Consider the following 10,931-nt stretch of genomic DNA (forward strand, 5'->3'; position numbering starts at 1 on the left):
GTCAGGCAGTGTGGGTTTTATGGCACATGTTCCTCCTTATACAAAAGCTACCCACAGCTTGTACTAGCTTATTGCATTGGTACATGGCAGAATTTCCCAGAAATTCTGGAGGTTTCTTAATGTATCAAAGATCTAGCTGGAGTCTTGTAGGAATAATGTGCCTATCTGCCTCATTCTACTTTTTCGTGCTTTGATAGTTATGGACAAGTATAAATTTCACACATGCCTAAGGATAACCCAGAGTATGTTTTTCTATTACTCTGGTACAGATAGATAAAAAAGGCTTTTTGTAATCAGGAAAGGTATTTCTTTTCAGGAAAAGAAATAACTAATGAAGTCTGAGATCAGAATTAGTTCTCCTGGAGAGAATCTGAGAAGTTCATCCCTTACATTAATTATTCCATAAAGACTATATTCTAAATTACAGACCTTAAGAGAATCTGCTGCTGCTGCAGCTCAGCAGCAATGTATGTGGGTAGGTATTATCCTGGAGCTTCTTATCTCCCAATAATCCTTCTGACGACTCATGCTCTATCACAATAACCCGTGCCTCTCCTCCTACTCTCCTGCTTTTTCTATCAGATGATTTACTTGCAAAAACCAGACTCTCTAAAGATGGTGGATCATTTCAGAGGTGTCTTAGACACACAAGAGCGTAAGTAATAACTGGAACCCAGTATCTATTGCGCTGAATGAGACTACTGCCTCAATAGCTGACAGGGAGTTCTTTACCAGATCAAAATACTTGTACTACTTTATTTGAGTGGAAGAAAATGAAGGATGGATAGACTGGGCTGATGTATTCACGTGCCAGTGAGTTCATGACAAATTTTTGCACTCTAATCTCCCATTAGTGTTTTCTACTCCTATATGGCCACAAAGTTGTGGAAGGTGAAAAATTGTCATTGGCTACGTGATTCAATTTTCCAGAATCCCAAATATGTTATTATATTGTCTCTTTGAATCATAATTTATAGTCCATATTCTGTGCTCCTGTTTAACCAACTAGTAAAGAAAAAAGGATATTTAGCTCTTGAATATTTTATTTGAATTAGCCTTCAAAATAAGCACTAAATGCCATTTTCAGATGGAGATTTTAAAAAGTGACATCAGGGCACAGAAAAATAATATAGCTTTGGGGAAAGATTTTCAAGTTTTGTTGGACAGTTAAGTGGTCCTATCTTGATATTTTTCTGGTATCAGCCACAGCATTAGTGTTAGAATAATAAGCGAGAAAACCTAATTCTGAATAAGGACCAGAAGACTACTGGAGACTCACAGAAGAGTGTCGATAGAAGAATCAGAATGTAATAGCAAGAAGAAGAAGAGAACTTTAAATTTTGAAAAAAATATAAATAAAACAAGCAGAAGTATAAACGAGATAAAGATTCCATAGAAAGTTGGATCCAATTGACATATTGTGACAAGAAAAGTGACAGACACCACATTTTCAGATATGTGTCAGCATTTTCTTTAGAAGCTGGGAAACTAGCCACAGTAACACCTTAAGGGAAGAATTCAGATTCATTTTTCAGCTGAGAAAAACCCTTGTTGGCTTAAGGCCTTTTGTGAGGCAGAAGGTGTTAGCTCCTTGGCTGGCTGGTTGTACACAAAATAAATTGATGTGGATTTGCAGTTGTCTCTAACAATTCTCTGGTCCTTCAATAGGACTGTTTTCTTCTCCTGATGTATGCCAAGAGTGTCTCTGAATTTGAATTTGCCTCCAATTGCAGCCATTTTACAGAAAAGAAGAGAAGGGAGAAGGGATGAGAAAGAGAAAGGAGAAGGCAAGAGAAGAGAGAAGAAGAGAGAGAAGAGATGCAAGTTTCTTACCTTCCATTTTCAAATTACTCTGCGTATTTGAGGAGAGGAGAACTGTTGGTGACCAGTAACCAGCCAGATGTGACCCCATTCGCCACAACCATGTAAGCCCTTTCCTTCAGCCAGTTCTTCACCTAGTGCATTGTGAACTGGCTCATCCCATGTTTGGGTAACTTGTCCAAAAGGATGATGTGAGGGACAGTATCAAAAGCCTTACTAAAATCCAGAAAAACTGTGTTCACTGTCTTCCCTTCAACCACTAGATGTGTGACTGTATCATACCAAACTGGTTAAACAGGACTGTCCCTTGTGAATCCATGTGCTCACACTACAGGTAATTTATCAGTCCTCAGATTGTGGAGGAAAATGCCATCTAAGCCCTCAATACTATAATTGGCAGACAATTTATTTCTTTGCTTTTCAGGTCTAGAATGTAAAAATTGCACTTATAACCCCCCCTCAAACCTAGAACCAGTAGAAGAATGGCACTATGGGGTTTTTTTCCCACTATTCTGACTGGCAGAGCAGCAATGCCTAAAACTGCTGCATCAGGAGCAACATTCATCTGTGAAAGGCTTATTTACAATGTTGCTGGCCCTGTGAGACAGCACTTGCTTTGAACACCTCAGGTAGTTGTGGCAGAGCAGTTGAATCACAGGCTGGAGGAAGGGAATCCACAGTGCTTTAGGCAAACTCTCTCTAATTGCAAAGACTCATTCATATTCATGCAGTGCAGGAGTTCGGATGCTCAAAATGATCTAGTGAACATGTTCTCTTCTGGCTACCCAAAATTATGTGTATTTGCTGAGTCTATCCCCCAGCTGGTGATTATGGTCTTCCTCACCACTTTCTGCCATACTGGAGCAATCCAGTAAGGAGCCAAGAGAGAAGACCTCCGGCTTGTGCAGAATCCAGTGCTGTGCATACCCTGTAGCCTCCTTGGTTTTGTTAGAAAGCAAACACTTTATTAAGAGTGACTTTCTATAAGAGCAGCTGCCACCCTTCTGAAGGGTAGGGCAACTCTCAAGACAACTCTTGTAGAGTCACAGGAAATAGGACTTCGGAGAACATCCAGCCCATGCTCCTGCCCATCAAAGCCGTCAAGAAAGCTGCTTGTCTAAACTCTGCCTGGCTGTCTTTCAGATCTGCAAAATGTCATGCTCCAGGAGGAAATTCCAATGTAAGTACTTGCCTGGATTGAAGAGAGGCTTTGATGGAAGTTTTTCTGGACTGTCTTGTTTGATTAAAGATGAACTTGCTGTGTAGTATCAGGAACACAAAATGGAAACAGACCACAGAAAGGGAACTGTGCTATCTGGAATACAGAAAGGGAACTGTGCTATCTGGAATACAGAAAGGGAACTGTGCCTTTTGCAGGAAAGAATTCTATATGAAAGACTTGCTTTTACACATGTCAGAAGAAAAAAAAAATCTCAACTTTTTGGAAAGACAATTTTTAACTTGTAGAGTTGCAAGGTTTCATTTACTATCTTGCACAAATCCTGAGTTCTTAGAACTTGTCATATGAAGGAAATATATATAAATAGCTGCCTGTAAGTTGAGAAAGAACATCTAATTTGGATACAATGAGCAGACTGCAGTTTTCTTTTTAAATTACAGAGATAGAGCTTATAAATTTATACTGATCTGAGTCGAAAAATTCAGCTTCCTTAGTTCAAGACATTTTGGAACAAGCACATTTTTCACATTTTTTTAAATCTTCCTCCTGGAAACTGACAGCATTCTAGATTTTAATTTTCTGGTTTTCCTCAAAATGGATTTTATACCACAGTTCTTTCCTGTGGACAAAAGTACTAGGAAAAAAAATGAGGAAAAAGGAAGCTACTGGCCTATTCTTCTCTGTGTAACTACCTTAAGTAACTGAGGAAACAGAAATATTGGCAAATTAGATAAACAATACTGTCTTACTGGAAAAAAAAAAATGCTCTGAACTTTTTTTTAAATGAAATTATGTAACCCCACTCCACAGAAACTTCTGGTCTGATAAACATGCCACTTCTTTAAGTGAAAATGTACATAATGTACATTTTCTGGAACCCGAAGTACCAGTTAGGAACTGCAGGGCATATCCTGTTTATTATCCGTGGTTTAGTTGTCAAAAACAACCCTGATTCTGCAGCCTCTGCTGCCATCGCGAGGCCGTGAACCATCGCTCACGAATGATAAAACACACCCGTCGTCTTAACTTGTCGCACTCTATTTCCTCTGCTTTATTTACCAGATTAATTACCCCGGCACAATCCAATTTTCTTCCTCAATTTTCAGAAATGTCACGAATAATTGGCATTGCTTTTTTTCCTAGTTTCTGCAGATTAAAATATTTTTTATGCCAGATAGTGAGCAAGTTGTCATGCACCAGAGCAAATTGCCTTGGTGAGTTTGTTTTCCACTATGCTAATGACATCCCATATGAAACTGTTAATTAGAACAGATTTATTAACCCACAATATCTATGAAACTGGATTTTCTTTTCTAAGGAGCTTTATCTCCTTTTCTAAAAAAGAAAAACAGCTTAGCAGAGAACAGAATAGAGAGACATAATTTCATTTTCCTGCTGGGAAAAAGAAGCACACCTATGGAGATCTGCAAAAAAATAATGTTTTTTGGGGTTGGGGGTTTTCTGGGGGGTTTTTGTATATAGCTAAAATCCTCAACATGTTGAAAAAAGTTTTAAGGTGTTAAGTTTTAGTGTGCTGAACTCTTTTGAGTGGAGAAGAAGTAAGAAACCTGTGAAGATAATCCAGAAGTTTTAAATATTCAAAGATAAAATAGAATAATTAAAAATTATGTAGCAGTCTAGGGCATACACACTACAATACCAGGTACTGATGTTAGCACATCTATACAAATTCTTCTACTTTAGCACACCTCACAGGATTCAAAAACATATACTTACCTGATATTTCCAAGGGTTTAGCCATATTTGTTTAATTTATAGATTATTTTTAAATTAGGTGATGCATTGCAAGGAGGAATTAATTTCTTCCTAGTATTAAATTTCCTGATTGCAAAGATTGTAAAGAAAGTACTTACTTGAAATTCTAAGATGTAATCAGAACCAGCTAGCTCATGTTTTTAGACTGGTAGGAAAATAAACTGTCTCCACGAGTGGTCAAGATATTTTAAGAATGTTTTTACTTTATGTGCACAATAATCTTTGTTGCAATCAATGGGGCCAATCATGTGCATACAGTGTCCTGTGTCAAGTACAGGTTTGTCTTGTACTACAAAGGCATTCAGTATGCACTAAGTAATGCCTGAAAGATGAATACCAAAAAATACCTCTGTTTAATTTTAACAATCCTCCAAAATAGTAACAAACATTGAGCAACTCAAGTAGAATCTAAATTTTCTGTTTTGTCACAAGAAAATTGTTCCAGTCACAACATTATGTAATCGTAAATTCTAAGAAGCAATATTTGCAGTACACTGTGACAGACTTGTTGAAATATGTATTTATCTAAAACATGGCTAGAATTTTTTTTAAATTTAAAAAATCCATTGCTAAACAAGGCAAAATGCTTTGCATAAACATTTAAATGATACCTTTCACTTAAATTTGTATACAATTCATATAAATAATTTTCCCTCTTAACATGCTAAATAAAATCTAAGAAATTACCTAAAGGAAGAAGATTAATTGAGCTTATTTCTGACTCCACTGAATTCAGCTAGGACCATACTGCTGATGTACATAGACTTTACCAAAATATATGAAGTTAGTTCACTGGGGAGGGAGGTGTTAAATGATTATAAATAACTCTAAGATATTTTGGTCTTTTGTGTGAAACACAACTATTTATCCTTTTATCTTCTTTGAAGTTATTATGAAGGAATGAAAACAGATAAATAAAACTGAGAATGCTTTACTGCAATATATCTTCCTTGAAGACAGGAAGAAACTTAACATGGATTCAACATCCAGTTCTAGTGTGCTCTTTCAAAAATTCTTTAAGTTCTTTAGCAGCTTCTGTTAATATTTTTAATGAAAAAAATTGGTAAGACAGACATTCTCAATTTGGTGGCTCACTTTCAACAGTCCTCTATTAGCCATTGTTTTGTATTTAGCAGTTTGCCAGCTGTAGTCAAAGGCAGGGAGCTGCTTTCATGCAAATCAAATCCTGCAAGAGTCATCCCGAGGGAGACAAATATTGAGCAGTCTTCCTGTTGCAGCAGCTATTGAAGTTATCTTCAGTCACCCTAACAGAGAGTAAAACAATACCACACCTGATGAATTGAAATGCATTTAATTGAAGGAAACATAGTTAACAGAAGAAGCAAAATTATCATAGAGCCACAGAATGGTCTGGGTTGGAAGGGACCATAAATAAAATCTAGTTACAACCCTCTGCCATAGGCTGGGATACCTTCCACTAGATTAGGTTGCTGAAAGCCTCACCCACTTTGGCCCTGAACACCTCCAGAGGTGGCACATCCACAGCTTCTCTGAAATCTTCAAATCTACCCTCATCCAATTTAAAGCCATTCCTGTGGATGTGACAGCCTGGTCAGAGAGTGAGAAAATTAGCTAAATTTTCCCAGAATCAGCTTGTGAGACTTTAGGGAGTTGAAGATAAACAACAGTAGCTTATTATCATGAACAACCTGCAGGTGTTGTTTTCCTACTCTGTTTTCCTGTTTTTCACAAGGATTGTTTATAAGAAAGGCACGTTGTTAATTATCCAATCAGGTGGAATGTATTGATTAATTGACCAATCTGGTCCATCTGTATTGGAACAATGTACAAAAAGAGTGAATTCAAAGTTAAGTGCAAATCAGCCTTTTGGTGAGTCTGTGTCTTTTCTTACCCAACAGTGACACATTCTCCCTTGTCCTACCACTACAAGCCCTCATAAAAAGTCCCTCTCCAGGTCTCCTGTAGCCCTCCATTGCATCCAAATGCAGCTTTAGGTGTCCCCAGGGCCTTCTCTTCTGCAGGATGAACAACTCCTCTCAGTCTGTCTTCAAAGGTCCTCCAAGCCTCTGATAATTTTTGTGGCCCTCTACCAGGTCCACATCTTTCCTGTGCTGAGGACTCCACAGCTGGATGCAACACTCCAGGTGGGTTCTCACAAGAAAAAAATTAGAGGGGAAGAATCATCTCCCTTCCCTGCTGGCTACACTCCTTTTGACACTGCCCAGGATCCTATTGGCCTTCTGGGCTGTAAGCAATTGCCAGGTCATGTTGAATTTCTCATCCACCAAATAAGTTCTTACTGAATCCTTTGTTCTTTCCAATTTTACAGCCATAAAGAACTGAGAAATACTGCCCGATGGAGTAAAGAGAAGAAGCATGGAAGAAAAATACACAGATGCATGGGAATATGAAGATAATAGTAAGAGTAGCAAATCTTAAGAAAAGGACCAAAGAAGCAGTCCTTCCTAATGCCACAATTATTGATTTTTTCATGAACACCAAGAGTACACAGCCTGGGTTTTTCCATCTGAAATTTGAAGAGCCTCCAACACAGAGCATTTTCACTGACTTCATTCATATTTTAAAGAAAGACAAATAAATAATATGCATACGGAAGACTTGAGAAATGCTGAATTGAATTTTTCAAATGCACTTTTTTTCTCCCATTCTCTTGCTGATAATAAACATCACCAACACTAGATGTATTTTCCTTAATGGAAATCTTTTCAGATGTTTTATGCATGGACTTCACACTTTTTAAGTATCCCAAGATAGTTTATGCTGACACAAATGTGGTTTTCCTATTTTGTTAGATGAACTACAATGTTAAACAAACATTAAAATAATATAATCAAATGGAACCTTGAATTTTGAGCTCTGAGGTTAAAAGTCCCTTAGCCTCTCCTCAGAGGTACTGCACTGAAATCCATTCCAAGAGTGGGCTCCCAGAGAACTGCAGTGGGGCCAACTTGCAACTGTCCATTGGAATGTCAGTACGGACATAATGATTCTGTCCCAAACCGCAGATGATCATAGAACCGCTGGCCTAAACAAAAGATAACATAAACATAGTGCAGACTTCTAGTGATAAAAGCAAATCAAACTGTGACTCTCCAATTGCTTCTGTCAATTATTATCTATTGCTTAAGCAAGATAAATTGGGAAATGTTGTATTGTGTTATTTGGTTTGTCCATGTTTTTCCCTTTTAGAAAACTGATTTCCCCCACGCAGGAGGGGGAAATAAACACCCTTTTGTGACGCAGACAGCCTTGCACCCATTGTGGTTGAGCTATTAAATTCTGAGTCAAAATTAAATCACCCACCCAGGAGAAACAGAAAAACAAAAAACACCACCCACAACTGGCACCCTTCCGAGAATCTGGCACCTTCCCAGAGATCTGGAGCATGCAGCCAACCAAGGAAAGGGCCCACTGTGCCTCCGCCGCCCCGCTCCAAGGCAAGAGCACTACCCACCAAAAAGGGGTCGCTCCCACTTGGGGTAGCTTGCCAGCCAGGAGACTGAAAACGGTAACTCCAGCTGGAATACCGACAGTCTCTTCCGTGGAGGTTTTTGGGGCCCCGCAGCTGGCGCCAAGCTGCTGCGGTGTCTACTGGGAGTCTTCCTGGTGCCTCCCTGCTAGCTCCAACACAGTGGCTGCAGGGGATGGACACCCTTCCGTGCTCAGGAGCGTGGGAGAGCGGATAAGGGTTATGAGCCCTTTCCTTGGAAGGCACTGTCAGCGGTGGTGAGGGAACCAGGAGGAGACAAATCCATATTGTACAAATCCGAGGTGTTTTGGTAGCTCCGAGGAAGCATCTGGAATGAGGAGCACAATGCTAGAAAGCCCCCAAGGGCACTGGAGCAGCCCCTTTCCTTATGGGGTGGAAACAAGGAAGGGGTTTGGCTATCCACCAAGGGGATAGAGGGGAGTGGGACACAAAGTAATTGTCAAGTAGGAGAACATATTGGGGAGCTGAGGAGGGGGAACCCCTGGCCCTTGGCCAATCACTTGATGCCCTTTGTGGAAGCTTCTAGAGAGTCTAGTGACAGACAAGGTGCCAGGAAAGGGCTATGGGGATTGTCAAGGAAATTTCTAGGAATTGGGAGGAGTGGGGATGGGATTGACATTTAGGGAAGGGGAGACAACTTGGGATGAAACCATAAATGAGGGGAAAACAGGGACAAACCAAATAACACAATACAGCAGGGAGACAATATGAAAGAACAGTCCTGTGCACTTTCGTTTCTGCTTAATCTATAATCCATTAGTAGTGGGTTGAGGCAATAGTTTTATAAAGCACTTGGAGAGAAGAGAGCATATTGCAAACAGAAACTCTCTCTGGGAATGTGGACTTTGCTTCTCTGAAAAAAAAATGCAGTAAATTTTCAAAACACCATAATGATAACCTTGTTTTTTCACACATGCATAATTTGCAATGACTCCATCACTTGGAAGCGGTTGTAGTATGAGCACAATACAGCCTTTTCTTTATCAGCTCTGCAAAATAAGTTGTAGGCCAAAGGACAACATTTTAAAGACTTTAAAAAACCCAACACCAGAACCGGAGGATCTGATGGGGATTGCTTGAAGCAGAAGGAAGTTATTAACATTACCGCTGTTGTCAATGTAGCAACATGTTTACACAGTAGAAAACCCAAACCCCATAGCCCTTCTCAGCGCATCATTTTTTTCAGTTTGCCAGCAACATGTCAAATGTGCCTGACCTTGTTGATATTCCCATGCGTAACCAACACAGGGTAGGTGGAAGTCCAAGATCAGATAAATCTCATCAACCTTTGTGCCTGAACGGTTTTTCAGGATTCAATCTCTCTTGATTGTTGATCAAGTCATTAAACTGCTGGATTTGTATGACTCAAAGGCCTTCTCTAACCATCAACAGCCACACCTTCCACTTTTCAGTCAAATTGATGGATATGCATTTAGAAGCCTTCTAGACCCAGGGACACAGGCTGTGTCCTCTTCTTTCTCAGACATTTGGGATTTTTCTTTTCTCTAGATTTTGGGTGACTCAAGGATTCTTCAGCTTAATGAGGACAGGACTCAGATACAGAACAGTCTGCTGCAAGCAAAACCAGTTCCCCATTCAGATGTAGCAGGTCCCTCTGCATCTTAAAATCTAGTTGTCAGTTCAGCTTGTCTCTGAAGATTTCAAAGTTCACATTGCAGATGAAGCCTACATGTTCTCAAACTGAGCTATGTACTCCAGCTCTCCTACTAGAGTGTCCCTTCACGATAAATCCTGTTATCTGGGATGTACTGCACACACTCACAGCAAGTCAGGGCCAAAACCTGGGTATGGTTATTCTCCATCAGCAGAGGAAGTGCAGCATTGATGACAGTAGGTTTCCACCCATTCGATTTCCTGTTTCTGTAACAGCTCTGGGGAAAAAAAAACAAACCCCAGACCATCCCTGCCTCTGCTTACCAACTCCCATACGCTTTTCAACTTTGGACAGCTGACTGTATAGGAAGAATAGGTATTTAAAAATTCTTCAGATCTCTGCAATACACTGTCATTAATCTTACCATGGTGAACAAAAACATTTTGGACCAAGATGTTTTATGTCAAAGCAGAATCTCTCTGGTAAGCTGTGTCTTAGTTAGGAGGAGCAGCAAATGAAAAAGGCCACATCTCCTTTTCTGTTGTTACTTTTTTTTTTTTTTTTTGTAAATTTTGAAATTTGGATATAGCAAGAAAACACAGATAAGGTAAGAAGTGAAGTCTCACTGAGCAACGTCTGTCTTCTCTCAGCAGTTCATGGAGCTGGGCCATAAAATAAGGAGAGGAAAAGTACTTCTGTGTACTGTGGTGTGTGGATGCATCTCAAATAGCAGATGCTCAGCTCCAGGATCTTCGTGTTATCAGCTGTGCTCCTAGGATTTTGCCAAGGAAAAGACGCAGATACTGTGTATTTTTTTATAAAGCTGAGTTAGCAAACACAAGGGCCTCCAAGCAACAATCCATACAGCTGAAAAGGGAGCTGGCCAAAATTCTCTTGGGAATTGGAGATACCTCTACTCCTCTCTGGTCTTTACTAATGCCTTGTAACAGCAGTCTAAGTGGAAGAGCAGTAGCACACTTCTGTCTCACGTAAAATATTTAGAGAGAGATTGCTGATTAGCCACTGCTGCATTTGGAAGCCCATGT

The 10,931-nt window shown here is 39.7% G+C and overlaps 1 long non-coding RNA gene across 1 annotated transcript; it reads right to left on the reverse strand.

Moving 5' to 3' along the window:
• Window positions 1-6,070: 6,070 nt before the first annotated feature.
• Window positions 6,071-9,925, reverse strand: LOC110482342 (uncharacterized). Its single transcript, XR_002467402.2, has 2 exons — window positions 9,487-9,925; window positions 6,071-7,805 (listed from the first exon to the last, which is right to left on the reverse strand). It is a non-coding gene; the product is annotated as an uncharacterized LOC110482342 (long non-coding RNA).
• Window positions 9,926-10,931: the final 1,006 nt, after the last annotated feature.

Source organism: Lonchura striata, chromosome 1, assembly GCF_046129695.1.
Source record: "Lonchura striata isolate bLonStr1 chromosome 1, bLonStr1.mat, whole genome shotgun sequence".
NCBI classification, from domain to species: domain Eukaryota; kingdom Metazoa; phylum Chordata; class Aves; order Passeriformes; family Estrildidae; genus Lonchura; species Lonchura striata.